General features: G+C 36.3%; 1 pseudogene; it reads right to left on the bottom strand.

Annotated features, from left to right (window-relative positions):
* Nucleotides 1-3,086: 3,086 nt before the first annotated feature.
* LOC145169152 (cytochrome P450 Tp9025-like) lies at nt 3,087-4,820 on the bottom strand (annotated as a pseudogene).
* Between the last annotated feature and the right edge of the window lie 12,620 nt (nt 4,821-17,440).

Raw genomic sequence — 17,440 nt, 5'->3', positions numbered from 1 at the left:
TTTTGTTTTTGTTTTGTTTTTGTTTTTAAGAATGAGATTTAGTGGTATAGAAGGCTTTTCAAAATCAGAGTTTTGTTTAAAAAGCAACAACTTTTGCTCTAATACCAATTGTTGAGAGAAAAACTTTGGAAGAAACACTTGAACAAACATTAGAACAAGATAATGGTTGCGGAATAAGTTAATCTCAAAGGATCATGTAAGCTCAACAATAATAAGTTAGAGTTGTTAGATAGTTAGTTGCGGAAATATAAAGTGTTGAAATGTAAATGAGAAAAAGTTATATCAAGTATACACCATACTGATTCATAACGAGGTTTGCATTCAAACACAAGTTAGTATGTGTGATCAGTTTAAGGTGGAGAGGATATTCGAAGATAATAAGCAAGATAGAGATATGAGTAAATGATCTTTGTATTTCAGAGTGAAAGTTCAGAAAGTTCGTTCAAAGATGTGATAAGAAGAAGTGGTAAAGAGGTAAAGATACATGAAGACGGAAACTCTATTTATAGATTTCCATAAAGTTACATCTTGAATAAATAATAATAAACTACTAACTCTAAGTGACCATGCAAGGTTTACTGGACAATGTAATGCTAACACTCTAAGTCAGTTGATGTAACAAATGAGTCTTCACTGCGGTAGAGATAATTGCGGTTCAACTCCGGATCAAACATCAGTTGCGGTGGCAAGACTGACTGCGGTAGCCAAAAGAGATATGGTAGCAAAATGGAACTGTGGATCGTTAAGTTTAAGAGAGTCTATTTTTGATTTAACATCAGGCATCGGGCCCCGCCCGACATCGAGAAAAGCTCGGTATACATATCAACATATCAACATATCAACAAATACACATAAATACTCACATAACATATACATATAAACCTTCCTCGGGCCCCGCCCGACATCGGACCGAAATCCGAAAACATATAACATAACATATAAACATTCCTCGGGCTTTCCCTGGCATCGGACCGAAATCCGGAATATATAACAAGCACATGCAAGAATCACAAAGACATCAAGCATACAAACATTCCTCGGGCTTTCCCCGACATCAGACCAAAGTCTGGAAGCATATAAACACATAAACCTACTTCGGGCACTGCCCGACATCAGAACGAAGTACGACACATGCTAAGATACATAAACGGGCCGATATTCGTGCCTTAGACCCGTTCCTAGGAGGAAACTCACCTCGCAAAGCTGAGTGTCGAATCTCATGGTAAGGAATCCCCAACGGATGCTCCAACGACTCCCCGACTATCATTTTCATAACAACACTTAGTCAAAATCCATAATCCTTCTTAGGGTAAAATGACCATTTTACCACCTGGTCTAATTTGGACCATATCCTATGCCCATTTCCATCTAATCTTTCCAATCCCGCTAATGGCCCACTAAAGGCCCACTAATGGCCCAATTTTCTAAATTGGGCCCAACTCCTCAAATGGGCCTTTCTTAAAGCCCAAACATGTCCTTGACCCAGTAACTGACTCCTTATGGTCTACTAAAGCCCAAAAGCTAAAAAGTCCAAAGTTTTTCCCAAACCGAGACCCAAAAGTCGTGAAGTCCAAACTCAGCGATTACATAGGGCGTACTCCTCGGTACACTAAGCGTACAGGCTCTATGGCTTGTACGCTACGCGTACTGGCTTGTACGCCCAGCGTACTACCCTGTAAAGCCATATTCCTCAAAAGTGCTTAATCTTTCAATACCTTACATCCAAATTACAGATCTGAGTCCATTAACATGTCTTAACTCATAAAGTCGGTTACTTGTTGGCTTGCAACCCACAAAATGAACCCAAACTTGGGATATAGCAACTAACTTCCATGGAAATGACTAGAACTTATGCATGGTCACAAAAGGGCCTTAAAGATCGAAACTTTACTGCTTATGGGACTCATATATCACTAAGGGTGGCAACCCTAGGCCTAGAAACGAATTTGATTCATAAAGATCCATTCTTGGCACCAAAAAGTTCAAAAACATCACTACTCTAGATCTAAGCATACTTGAGGAAAGTTGTGAACTTTATACCTCCAAAGAGTCCCAAATGATGATGCTATCCCGGATCTATGAGCTTAAGATACTCAAGTTCCTCTTCACTAGCTTCTCCTTTCTTATTTCAAGCTTCTAAACACCACCAAGAACTTCACAAAGCCAAAAACACACAAGAATGAAGGGTGAGAGTCTATCTAGGGTTTCTAAGGTTGAGAGCCTGGTAAGGAGGCTAGGGTTTGAGCCATAATGTTGTATTTATATGGCTTAAACCCTAAAAATTAGGGTTTGGAGTCTGCTTGTGTATGCTACGCGTACCCCTTGGTACGCTGCGCGTACGCACCTCTGCCCCCGCATTCAATGTTGCACTACGCCCCGCGTACGCCAGACTTACGCCTAGCGTACGACTTCCGGTAGCCCATTCTTATCGGCCCACTTGCTAAAGCCCACTCAATATTCCATTACTTATTCCATAGTCCAAACAAATAAATTACAAATATTTTAAATTAAATATTACCTCAAGTGACGGATGTTACAATACCCTTAATGCTTCCTGTCATCGGTTGTGATCACTATTTCATTTCAGGAATCATTACGACTAACAAAGGAACATACACTTCTCTTTCTCTCTTCACTTTCTCTCTCTTGATGATCTCTTCACTTTCTCTCTCTTTTTAAATAATTAAAATAGTAATAATCATCTTTTTGTGTACTTAATTTAGATATTAATACAAAACTCACTATATTTTGAAACATTATCACAAAACTTCCTATATTTTAGTTTTTTTTTTTTTTGACATCTAAAATGTGATGTCATCAAAAGTACCACATTATTAAAACCGATACGTCATCAAAACTGTCATGTTAGTAGGGAACCGATTTAACTAGTCAATATTTTAACAAATTGGTAGACAGGGTGTCCAATTTGAGACAAAGACTAACATAGTATCAAAATAAAATTTTCCTTTAAACTTAATGACTTTAATGGAATTTACCTTCTTTTTTTTTTAAATAAATTTACCATTAGAAAAATATTGATCGACTTCAAGGACCTTTATTCTTTATTAAAATTAACCAAAGAGTAATCAAAACGGAATAAAAACAGTTGGGATAACCTCCAATGAATCTTTCTTAATTGCAGTGACTCCATGACTCTCAGTCATGTCAATATCTTTAGGACTTAATCCATTAGGAAGTTGCTAATTGAAGTGGTATAGCAATCTAACAAGAGTGAGCTCAATAGATACCAAACCAAAAGCAATCCCAGGACAAATTCTCCTCCCTGATCCAAAAGGGATATACTCGAAGCTTGTACCAAAGAAATCGTATGAAGTGTTCTCAAATCTCTCTGGTTTGAAGGTTTGTGCATCATCCCAATATTCAGGATCAGTTCCGCATGCAAGGCCATTAACAACGACTTTCATTTTTTCGGGTATATCATAACCACCAATTTTAACCTGCTCTCTACATTCCCTTGGTAGTAATAGTGGAATAGTAATGTGAAGTCTTAAAGTTTCTTTGATTATGTGTTTAAGGTAAACCAACTTATGTAGTTCAGTCTCGGCGATTGTTTTCTCTCCCTTAAATGCTTCTCTCACTTCTGCTTGGGCCTTCATCATCACATCAGGGTTTCTCATCAACTCTGTCATTGCCCATTCAATGGTCACAACACTTGTATCCGTTCCTCATATAAGCATATTCTGTGATATATCATTCGAATTAGAAGTTATTTAAACACGTTTAAAAAAATCATCAACTTATGTCACATACAATAAACTTAATAAGTATATAATAGAGAAGAAACAAGATATGTAGTTGAATATTATTACTTTAAGTTACCTTTATAATATGTAAAGAATGAAAAAAACCAAGTAGTAGCTGTCAACATAATGAATATGATATAAGTGAACTATAGTATAAATTAAATGAGCATATACCAGAAAGATCGCCTTGATATTGTTGTCTGTGACTCGGAACCGAAGACCACCACGCTCTTTGATGTTGAAAAGAACATCAATCAGATCGTCTTCTGTTGGACCAACTGTTTGTCTTCTGATTCGACGTTCCTCAAAGATTTCATCAAAAATGTTATCAAGAGACTTGTGAATCTTCGTCAACCTAGATTTCATCCCAGAAATGGTAGAAAGGAAAGTTAACGTAGGAAACAGGTCTGCAACATAATACCCACTGGATAACGCCACCACTTGTTCCGCCAATTCGATCAACACATCCTGTTGTCTGCAATCATTTCCAAACAAACACTTGCACACGACAGTATTATTCATTTTCATAACCCTTTTGCGTATGTGTACAGGCTTTCCAACGCAGGATTGAACCACCTCCGTGAAACGATCGATCTCTATCGCCCTAAAGCCCATGAAGGATTAAACTTTTTTGACACTTAAGAGTTCCATGGTGACGATCTTCTTCATTTGTCGCCAGTAATCACTGTAACGACCAAAAGCAATGTCAATGCCTCCGTACAACAGAATATCAGCAAGAAGTGCATATGGGCGGCTTGCAAGGGCTAGGTCGTGAGTTTTTAGTACTTCTTCAGCTAACCGAGGTGACGAGACGACGACCATGGAGATCTGTCCGAGTTGCAGGCTCATTATGGGGCCGTATTTCTTGGACAAGTCAAGGAAAGCACGATGCGGCAGTGCTAGGCCAATTTGATAGAGGTTTCCAATGATGGGTAGCTTTGGTGGGCCTGGTGGTAGGTTGAGAGGCTTGGAACTCTTGGGTTTTCTGTTGCAGATGTAGTAGATGGAGAGAATGAAAGAGGAGACCATGAAGATGATGGTCATATCGATGGCCATTGTTACTCAACGGGATGAGTTGGTTAGGAGAAGATGTGTAAGCTCCATATATATAGCATGCATGGAGAAGCGCTACTTTTACTTTTCAGCTTAATACTTCAATCAAATCTTACAAGCCTAGTGGAGGAGGCTTTACTTATTCCCACGTTTATTACTACTGCAGCACCTCAATATTATAATCTTATAAAGATAAAGATACTATAGGACAAATTAAAGGATGCATGAACCTCAGGTGTTTCCTCCTCCTATTTTAACATTACCAGAAAATCTGATCATAATACCTAAATCACAATCCGTACTTATAGGGAGATACCTATGGAAATGTGACCGAAAAAAAGGCTTTAAAATAGCTCGTGGGAAAATAGTATCTACGGATTTGCGATGGATTAGCTACAGAATACTGACGACTTTTTCCGTAGGTATAATACCAATAGAATACCGATGAATTTCCTACGAAATAAGGACGGGAGTCAAGTTTGACTAAATTTGACTTTTTAACTACGGAATGCCGATGAACCTATTTAGCGACGAATTTCCTACGATTTAGTGATCAGAGTGAAGTTTGACTAAAACTGAATTTTTACCTACGAAATACTGACAGACCTACTTAGCAATGGATTTCCTAGAATCAGCGACAGAAAATTGATGAATTTAAATATATATATATATATATATATATATATATATATATATATATATATATATATATATATATATATATATATATATATCTGCTTAAAATGCAGAAAAAACATTACATTCAAATACCAAAAACATCAAATAATTACTTAATCCAAAACAAAATATTAGTACTTAAATACCAAAATAACATAATCTAAAGCCAAACATTTTAAAATCGAAGATTTATATACATATTTGATTTCAAAGTTAGTACAATTCTTGATTTTCTCTTATATTATGCTTTGCAACATAAATCACTTTCTGAATCTCTTCTTGAACACACTCATATTCAAACTATAGTTAAAACACAACACAAATATAAAAAGTAAATTTTGTAAGTACAATGAGAGTTTTAAGCTGCTTTTAGCAATATACTTAAATTAAAAAAACTGATACACAGACGTTCATAATTTAAAATTGTAATTTACCTGAGTGCACTTTTAGCAATGTACATACAAAGTACAATACTTTAATAAGAAACATAAAAGCACACCAACACTATGTGTTTATAATGAAAACGAACAACCAAAGCAAATGGCCATAATACATATATAAATAAGAAAAAAATGGAAATAAGATAAAGAGTTGAAAATTATATTTCAAGGCATAAACTTTGGTTATAGCCTTGCATTATTCATGCATATCATGTAGTTTTTGAGTAGTTTATTGAGTTTGTTGTACTTGTTTCCCTATGCCTTGAACCTAGCAAAGAGAAATATCCAATAAGATATATGTTTTTGATGTATATATTTATAAATGGTCACTTTCTAAACCCAGATCCAAGCAGTCCCTAATTCAAACGATAGTAAAAAATGTGGGATTTCAACTCAAAAGCCTTAGATTGCAAGTCAACAACATATAAAATATAAAAATACATGCATAACTTTTCAATGTCCTCCACCATCCCAATAGCTGCAAGTGATTTCCAGAACCACATCCGAACATCCCCTTATTTTGTAAAACTCCCATGTTTAACCAAACCACCATCATCAAACACCCATGCAATCCCGTGAGGCAACCTTATACCGCTACTATCATCCTAATACTCATCACCATCTCCGCGACCATACACCTCCCAAAGTTACCATCCTTTTCCCTTGTTCTTGCCATCGATGTACCACTATATCCACCATGATCAACCACCAAACCAGTCGATCACCTGCTTCCATGAACCGACAGAACCGGTTCATCATAAGCCACCACGAAACCCTGATGGGTTTTACATGCAATAACACGGATAAATCCTTAGCACTTAAGGGTACAAGCAACCTATTAGATCTATGTCATAGCACTATTAAAGTAACATTTTATTAAACAACAAGAACCGTATGAACCCTAGGTATTTTCAAAATTGACAAAAAAAAATAGGAATTACATACCTTTTTTATTGTTGTAGTAAACAATCAAAAATCCTTTCTTCTTTGATTCGGAAGCTAGCACTACAACTGTCGTGCCTCTAATGATTCACACCAAACCCTAGCAACCAAGGAAACTTGAAGAGAGAGGATAGAATAGATAAAATTTGGGGTATACTCTTAAGGAGTCAAGTGGCTGAAATTTAGAGGCTATGAGACCCTATTTATAACTGACTAAGAAACCCTAGATAACTCTTACTTGATTAAAATAATAATATCTTATATCAGGTAATTATCTGGTTTCCTAACAATCTCCACGGGATATTCTAGAAACCCTAGAATCATTCCAAAAACCGTCCACCTCACATGGAGAAGGTTCTGGAACCCTTTTGTTCTACTATTGAACATTTACAGCTTAGGTCCATGTATATTTAATTAATCCAATTAATCACAAAATTACTTCCAGTTAATATCTGATTAATTGTTAATTAAATAACAATATTTCTAATTAATATAGTATTCTCATAATATACTAAAAAATTATTTATTTTCATTTCTAATTAATTTATTAATCATATAATAAATTAATAAATCAATCCCTCTCTCTCTCTATCCCTCTCTCTCTCTCTCTCTCTCTATATATATATATATATATATATATATATATATATATATATATATATATATATATATATATATATATATATATATATATATATATATATATATCTAAAAGGTAGCCTATTTAATTACCAAGTTTGAGGGCAACCCAAAAGGACTGTGGTACCATCAATTCAAGTATATGCCAATTATAGTAATGGGCTTAGACACCTAATCCAACAATTTCCCACTTGGATAATTCTATAATTATAATTGCTAGTGAACTTCTGAACCGATCAGGAAGTTATAGCTTTCAAAAGCCATTGTGGAACTCTGACACAGTCAGTTACGTGTCCTAAGATAAATGATCAAATATTCCTTGTTCTACAAGAGATCGACGAGACATGGATTGAAATCAATCTCATTGTCTAAAATTCTATTTCTCGATTTCCTGATTTTTGACGACTGAGTTCAGACTACTAATTGAACATATCAATTCAGTCCAGGCTTGGCCAAGCACTTCAGATGTCGACATCAAATCATCGAGGGGCCCAAATATGTTGCTTTTCCCGTTAGAAAAAAAGGAACGAATAAACTTTGACTCATATGCCTGCATCTTTTACTCACCAAATCGCACATGACACTACGTTTTATAACATCAAGTTACGGATGTGTTTTCGCAAAACCAATGTACAACCGACTTGTAAATTACAACTCATATATCTCAGTTTTAGGAATATAAGATATTATCGTCTCTGAATTACTTGTGATAAAATCCGTGAACTAATTCTCTGAGTGTGGGTTTATCCAATACTCAAAATCCATATTTCCTAAGTACTCATGAACATTGTAGCAATTTTATTTTAACGTCTAATCCCCATAGACAATATACTATTCAATTCATGACAACCTTAATTCACTATTTACTTCCAAAAGTATGAGCGACTGTGGAGTTTCAAATAATCAAATTATTCAAGAAGTAAAACATGTGAAGTAAAACACAATAATAAACTAATTAACTATGTTCTCAAAACTATTAATTATAAATAAAACTCTTATTATTTAATCACCATAATAATTAACACATTATTCGTTGTATAATGTTTCGAGTAATCAACTATCCACTTGAATTAAGCATCAGTCATACCATGTTATGAACATGCATAATATGCCTCTATATGGTCCTTCATTAGTGAACAGATCGACCGGACACTATTCCAATGATGTTCATTTCATAATTTCAAATTCTTGTCAGTGTATAAAATGAATTGGAATTCTAACCTCATATCCATTGACCTTCTGTGATGTCGAGGCTTCAAAGTCATAGAGACTGAGCCAACAATACTACAAAATATTCCATTGGAACTTTGTTACTAAAAACAATTCCAAGGTAATGGAGGTTCTAATTCAAGGTACGCTCCTTGAACACAATTTTGCATAAAAGTTTCCAATTCACATGCAGACTCAATAATCAACTCCCTTTATGGAAACTTGTCTATATTCCCATATGACCATCAATTTTGACAAAGAATCATCTCAATCTAAAACATGTCACTATGGTCTTTCCAAACAATACCATACTACCAACTGTCCGTAAGCAAGCAATCTTCAGTAAACCTATGAATGTTCTTGTGTGACATCCCCAAAATCACGGCCAGAAAAGACCGGTTTCATTTATGCTTTTAAAATAATTTCAGAGTAAATCCTTTTGATTTAAAAGAGTTGTGGAATTTGTTCCCAAAACAAAATATGATAAAAAAAAGATTTACCAAAGCATTTCTTAAAGAAATGTATTTTTCATTATATTACAATACTCGGGATGTCATGTTCCGATAAACAGACCAAAAGCATAAACAATTCAATACAGACCTTACAACAATTATTTACAACAACAGGTCTATAATCCAAAAAAATAACTTGACAAGTCATCCAACTTATGCTCTGGCGCCACTACCTGTAATACAAAGAAACTGAGTGGGTCAGGCTTGGGAGCCTGGTGAGCATATAGGGTTTTCAACCCACAATAAATAATTAAATTAATTTTCATCAACCAACAATAACCCAATTACCCATTCCCGTTATTCTCACTTTACGTCCCTAGAACAACTAACACAAGGGACCTAGTCTAAGAATATTTCATCGGGGCGACAACACATGCTTCGGGGGTTTCCCAGCAATATATGTCAAATAAGGCAACCATGAGGGGGATGGAGTACAGCGAATGAACACCCAAGTTCATTAACACCTACAGGTGGCGGGCCTGCTGGCGTTCCACATGACTGTCTAGAAAAGTCCGTGGTCGTCATCTAAACTCCGCTAGATAACTGAATCAAAAACAACATTGAGGCCTCTCATCTGTTTATCACACATCAACTATCTACCCATGTTCTACCCAACATATTAGTAGATAAAAATATATATTTTTATACATAGTTTAAAACCTATATAGCATTCTCATTCAATACATATTCCAAACAACAGATGAGACACATACACCTAACACATATTTCATAGAGAACAAATCATATCTATGAGATAGAAGAAAGTGAATATACATTCACACATATAACCACAAAATATACACATAACACGTATTTCGTATAAAATACTTCATAATTATGCGTTAGAAGAAAGTGACTACACACTCACTTGATCAGAAGATGATCGGACATCACTACGGCTTGTAGAAGTAGTATTCTTCGGTAGATCTGTAAGATCTTCACAAAAACCGGGCTCCTCGCGGGCAGAGCTTCGGCTCGGGAATTTTACTTCTCGGGATCTTCGGGGCTTCGGGACTTGCTTCGGGACTCGGGAATGATACCGGGGCTTCGGGATATTTCTTGCACGCAAAACGAGGTAAAAACGTGAGAGAATGAAAGAAAATAGCAACTGAAACTCGGCAGCCTCGACTTCCTTTTATAGGGGGCTGGATCCTCGATTTACGCTGGGCGTAAATCCTAGTTACGCTGGGCGTAACCCGGATAATATTTTAATATAGGGGGCTGGATCCTCGATTTACGTTGGATAATATAGGGGGCCGGATAATATAGGGGGCTAGATCCTCGATTTACGCTGGGCGTAAATTTAATATTTTAATTATTTATATCCCCACGTAGGTGAGACTACGCTCTACAACTTTCGTTTAGACTCCGTCGGCTAATTTTGATTTTATTTTTATTATTTATTTTTAGTAGGCCGGGACAGGAAAACTCCGTTATAAATTCATAACTTCTTCATCTGACGTCTGTTTTCGCCTGTCTTTTTATCGTTTCACTACTATTAACGAGATCTTCGATTCTTGTTTAGATTGTTTCGGCTAAAAACCGCTCGGTCTCAAATCGAGTATTCGGGTTGCATACTGCTAAGTCGAAACTTCGGAAAATCATAACTTCCTCATACGAAGTCAGATTTGGGCGTTCTTTTTATGCACGCTCTCGGTTTAACGAACTCTACGACTTTCGTTTATATTACTAAGGCTAAATATCGCTCTAACGTAAATTTCACTTTTTACGTCATTCAGCATTGCCGGTTCTGTCGCGAAACTTCGACAGGTCATAACTTCTTCGTTATAACTCGGATTTCGGCATTCTTTATATCTCTGGAATCCTTGTTTCAACCACTACATCTTTATGCAAAGATATCGGGATTATCTCACACTTTAATTTTGATGCTCATTTTATTCTTAATTCACTAAATTATAATAATTAAGAAAATAAACACATAATTCACATAATACTCAAATAATTCATCTTTATTACTTCAAAAAGAGTTACAAAGGTTAACCTAGACTATTACATCAACAATAATGCCTAGCCTGGAAACGCGGGCGTTACATCTTGACAGTTATTTAACAACTTTACTCATACAAAATTCTAGTTCTTTTTCTCTCACAATGCTCTGAGCATTTGAAAAAAAATAGAATAAGTGAATATTATAGCATATGTAATCGATCCTATATCTGAAACATATAGGATTCGACTTATTATGTCTCACATAAGGATATGATATTTGTTATGTCTCTATTGCTATAATATTTCCATACATTGAATTTCCTATGTTGAACCATTTCAACATGATATTAATATATGTCTATGACTAAGTTTTATTGAACCCTACAATATAAACCTTTAGATTCAAAAGGAAGTATGAGTGCCCTCTCCCTCAAGTCTATCACAGCGAAGCAATTCCTAAACTTTGCAATTTGCAAATTGAAAACTTTGTTCCCTACAACCAGTATTGTTAACATGCAATACTAGCATCACAATTATTCTCCCACTAGGTTTGACATTTACCCAAAAATCAACTGGACTTCTAGAAATCAATACTACTGACTTCATTATTGAAGTACATATTTTTGTTACGTGATGCTTCGATAAGTCTCCAACTAGACTTCTTAAGATAATACACCTTCAGTGGATAGCATATGTGTGTGTTTAAACCCTTTCAAAACTTACATATATATATATATATATATATATATATATATATATATATATATATATATATATATATATATATATATATATATATATATATATATATATATATATATATATATGGGAGCGTTCAATCGAGAACATTTCTTATCGCGGGAACATTTGAGAACAAATTTGAAAAACAACATTTTTTTAATTAAAATTATAAAATAATATTCATATAAATAAAAAAATAGTTCCAAACAATTAAAAAATTCACTAACTAACACCACTCACCACCCAACCAACACCACCCACCACCACCACCCATCACTAACCATCACCACCAACCACCACCCACTACCCATCACCACCCACCACCATCACCACCACCCGCCACCACCATCACAACCCACCACCATCATCACCCAACCACCACCACCACCCATCTCCACCACCGCCTGCCACCACTACCTTATACCCATCACCACCACCCGCCACCACCACCCATCACTACCCATCACCACCACCCGCCACCATCACCCATCATTAACCACTACCACCAACTACCACCCACCACCCATCATTACCCACCACCCACAACCACAACCACCACCCGCCACCACTACCACCCGCCAACCATCACCACCCGCCACCACCACCCACCTTCACCACAGCCCGACACCACCACCACCAACAACCACTACCTACCACCCACCACCACCACCCGCCACTACCACCCATCACTACCCACAACCCACCACCCACCTACCACAACCACCACCACCCACCACCACCGCCACCATCACTACCCACCACCATTAACCACCACCCATCACTACCCACCACCACCCGCCACCCACCCACCACAACCATCACCACCACCAACCACCACCGGCCACCACCATCTCCACCCACCATCATCACCATCCAACCAGCACCACCCGCCACCACCACCCACCTCCACAAAAACCACCACCCACCAAAACCACCACCAATCACTATCACCACCACTTGCAACCACCCACCCACCCACCACCACCCATCACTAACCACCACCACCAACCACCACCCACCACCCATCACTACCCACCACCCACCACCACCACCACCGCCTGCCACCACCACCACCACCCAACCATCACCACCCGCAACCACCACCCGCCACTACCACCCATCACTATCCACCACCACCAACCACTACCCACCACCCATCACTACCCACCACCACCACCACCCACCCACCACCACCCACCACCACCCACCACTACCAACCACCACCCATCACTACCCACCACCCACCACCACCCGCCACTACCACCACCCACCCACCACAACCACCACTACCACCCCCACCACCATCACCACCTACCATCATCACCACCCAACCAACACTACCTGCCACCACCACCCACTTCCACCAAAACCACCACCCATCACTATCACCACCACTTGCGACCAGCCACCCATCACCACCGCCCATCACTAACCACCACCACAAACCACCACGCACCACCCATCACTACCCACCACCCACCCACCACCACCACCACCACCCGCCACCACCACCACCACCCCCACCACCACCACCCAACCATCACCACCCGCCACCACCACCCACCTTCACCACCCATCACCACCGCCCGCCGCCACTACAACAACCACTAACTACCACCCACCACCACCACCAACAACCACTAACTACCACCCATCACTACCCACCACCACCAAGCACTACCCACCACCCATCACTACCCACCACCACCCACCACCTACCCACCACAACCACCACCCACCACCACCACCACCCATCACTACCCACCACCACCAACCACCACCCACCACCTATCACTACCCACCACCACCCGCCACCACCACCACCCACCACCCACCCACCACAACCACCACCACCAACCACCACCCGCCACCACCATCATCACCACCCAACCAGCACCACCCACCAGCACCACCCACCACCCACCTCCATAGAATTTATATGGAAAATATTAGTTTTCACGTGTTGATTCAATAGTTGTTTTTGTGTATTTAATCACATGTGATTATATTTATTTAATCACATATGATTCGTATGGAAAATATTTATTCTTGCGTCGATTCAATAATTGTTCAAATATATTTCATGTGATTATATATATTTAATCACATATGATTTATGTGGACAAGATTCATTATTTCTTTCTCAATTCAATAGTTGCACTCATGTACTTAGTCACATGTAATTATACGTATCAAATCTTTAATATGAACAATACTCATTTTTTAGTTTTTTTTCAATAATTTTTCTCATATATTTAATCACATATGATTAATGTGGACATAAATTTGTTCTAATGTTCTTGATTCTACAGTTGTTCTCGTGTATATAATTACATGCGATTATATATCACATATTATTTATTGAATCAAGAACGTGAAAACAAATCCTTTTCACATAAATCGTATGTGATTAAATACACGAGACCAACTAGTGAATTAAAAACGCAAAAATGAATATTGTCCACATAAATCATATGTGATTAAATACATATAATCACATGTGATTATATGTACCTAATCACATATGATATATGTGGACAACATTCATTATTTCTTTCTCAATTCAATAGTTGTACTCGTGTACTTAATCACATGTGATTATATGTATCAAGTCATATATGATTTATATTGATAATATTCATTTTCACATTTTTGATTCAATAGTTTTTCTTATGTATTTAATCATATGTGATTATATGTATTAATGACATATGATTAATGTAGAAACAGAAAAACAATTGAATCAAAAATGCGAAAATGAATATTGTGTACAAAAATCATATGTGACTAAATGTACAAGAACAACTATTGAACAAGAATGCGAATATGAATATTGTCCATATAAATCATATCTGATCAGATACATATAATCTCAAGTAATTAAACACGCAAGAACAACATCTGAATCGAGAACGCAAAAATGAAGATTTTCCACATAAATTCTATGTGATTAGGTACATATAATCATATATGATTATATGCATTTATACATATATGATATATGTGGACAATATTTATCTTTGTGTTCTCGATTCAATAGTTGTTCTTGTGTATATAATCATATGTGATTATATGTATCTAATCACATATGATTTATATAGACATCATTATTTTTTTGTCTATATAAATCATATGTGATTAGATACATATAATCACATATGATTATATGTATTTAATAACATATGATTACAGTGGACAAAGAACAATTATTGAATGGAGAATGTAACAATTAATCTCATCTACATAAATCATATATGATTGGATACATATAATCACATGTGACAATATTTATTTTTGCGGTTTCGATTGAATAACTGATTTTATGTATTTAATCACATGTGATTATATGTATATAATTACATATGATTTGAGGTGGACAAGATTCATTTTTTCCTTCTCGTTTCAATAGTTGTGCTCATGTATTTAATCACATACGATTATACATATAATCACATGTGATAAAATACATGAGAACAACTATTAAATCGACAAAGCAAAAATGAATTATGTCCACATAAATCATATATGATTAGATTCATATAATCACATGTGATTTCATGTTCTTGGTTCAATATTTTGTTATCGTGTATATAATGTGATTGTATATATCTAATCACATATGATTTATATAGACAACATTCGTTTTTTCCAAATAAAATCATATGTGATTAGAAACATATAATCACAACTAATTAAATGTATTTAATCACATATGATTAAAGTGGAAAAAGAATAATTATTGAATCGAGAACGAAAAAACGAATCTTAGCCACATAAATCATATTTGATTAGATACACATAATCACATGTTATTTTATGTATCTAATCATATATGATTTATATGGACAATATTCATTTTCGTGTTCTCGATTCAATAGTTGTTCTCGTGTATTTAATCACAATTGATTATATGTATTTAGCCGCATATGACTTATGTGGCAAATATTTGTTTCTGTGCTCTCTTTTTTTAATAGGTGTTCTTATGTATATAATCACACGTGATTATATGTATCTAATCACATATGATTAATATGGAAATAAAATAGCATATCTATGTTTATCTAATAACCTTTTTTTATATACTTTTAAATGAACATTGATATTTTTTAATCTTCAAAATTCATTTTTTTTATATTTTTCTTCCAAAAATAAATACAACTTTTTTTTATAGATATTTATATTCTAAATCTCATCGGATTTTATTTTAGTTTTGGTAAATGAATTTTTAAAGTTACAAATATTTTGACTACTTTTAAACACAAAAAATATATTTCATACATATTTTAATAGTATTTAATTACTTATACATAAATTAATTAATGGTAGATCTTATTTTGATTCAATTTCCACCACCGAACATAAAATTAAGCTAATAAACTCATTGAAAATTTAAAAGTTAAATTCACGGTGGAAATGGTCTTATACCAAATTTGTTATTATTCCTTTTCCTTCTAAAGCTTTTAAAATAATAAAATCTTAGGAAAAAGTAAATATAAATAAATTTACCTGAATAGAAAGTAAATGAAAGAATTCAAAGTCAGGGCAAAATTTGGACCACCAGTTCACTTGAAAATCACATCCCATTTAATATTCACCCATTTACGGTGGTGTTTCTCTACGCCTCCACAGCCCTAAATCCTAATCCCGCTATTTTTACACTTGATGAAGGGTCAGTTGTCTTCCAGTCAACGTCGGATCCGACGGCAACTGTCCGGTACAAGCTTAGAAGGTAAGGCATGGTTGTTTTCAGTTCGAAAATGATTAGACCGCTGCCGGCTTCTGTCGTGAAGAAATATAATCCTTTTATGTTGTGAAATTTCATGGAAATCGGCGTTTGTTAAGTAACGGATGGTGTTTGCCACCGTTACTTCACCAGGAACCACCATGGATATGGATGTTGGAGAGTTTTGCCTCCATGGTTGTGTTCTGGTGCTTGCAAAGTAAATTATCGTGTGTAGCAATTTTATAGAAAAAGTTCACTAGAAAACATGTAATGTCTTGACGGAGTTAGTCAGTGAATCGAGATCGGGAACCAAGCTGAGTGAAGGTCATCGATGAAATCGTCTCTCTCGGTGAGCTGTTGCCGGAGGTCGGAGATCGGAAACCAGATCTAGTTTTCTGGTGACACAAGATCAGGAAACGAGATCTTATGGCCTATGAAACGAGATTTAGTGACGGTTTAGGAAGAAGTGAGATGGAAGAGGTGGTTTCTGACGGTGGTGGACGGAAGGAGGTAGAGAACAAATTGATCTGGAGACAGTGAAGAGGCAGTTGTGCGGTGGTTCGGGGTCATTACGGTAGTTTCGGCGATCCGATGAATGTGGTTCAGTTTGCCTTTAAGAATTAAGATGTGAGAGAATGTAGATAGAGAAAGTGAGAGAGAAAGAAAGATATGAGAGAATGTAGAGAGAGAAAGAAGAGAGAGAAAGCGAAATTGAAAGTCAGTCTATAAAAACAAAAAATAAGGTTATAATTATTTTCTAATAAAAATAAAATAATTTCTTTTAACGAA

The sequence above is a fragment of the Lactuca virosa genome, chromosome 4, assembly GCF_052849685.1.
Source record: "Lactuca virosa cultivar CGN04683 chromosome 4, Lactuca_virosa_CGN04683_v6, whole genome shotgun sequence".
Taxonomy (NCBI): domain Eukaryota; kingdom Viridiplantae; phylum Streptophyta; class Magnoliopsida; order Asterales; family Asteraceae; genus Lactuca; species Lactuca virosa.
This window is presented reverse-complemented; position numbering and strand designations above follow the sequence as displayed.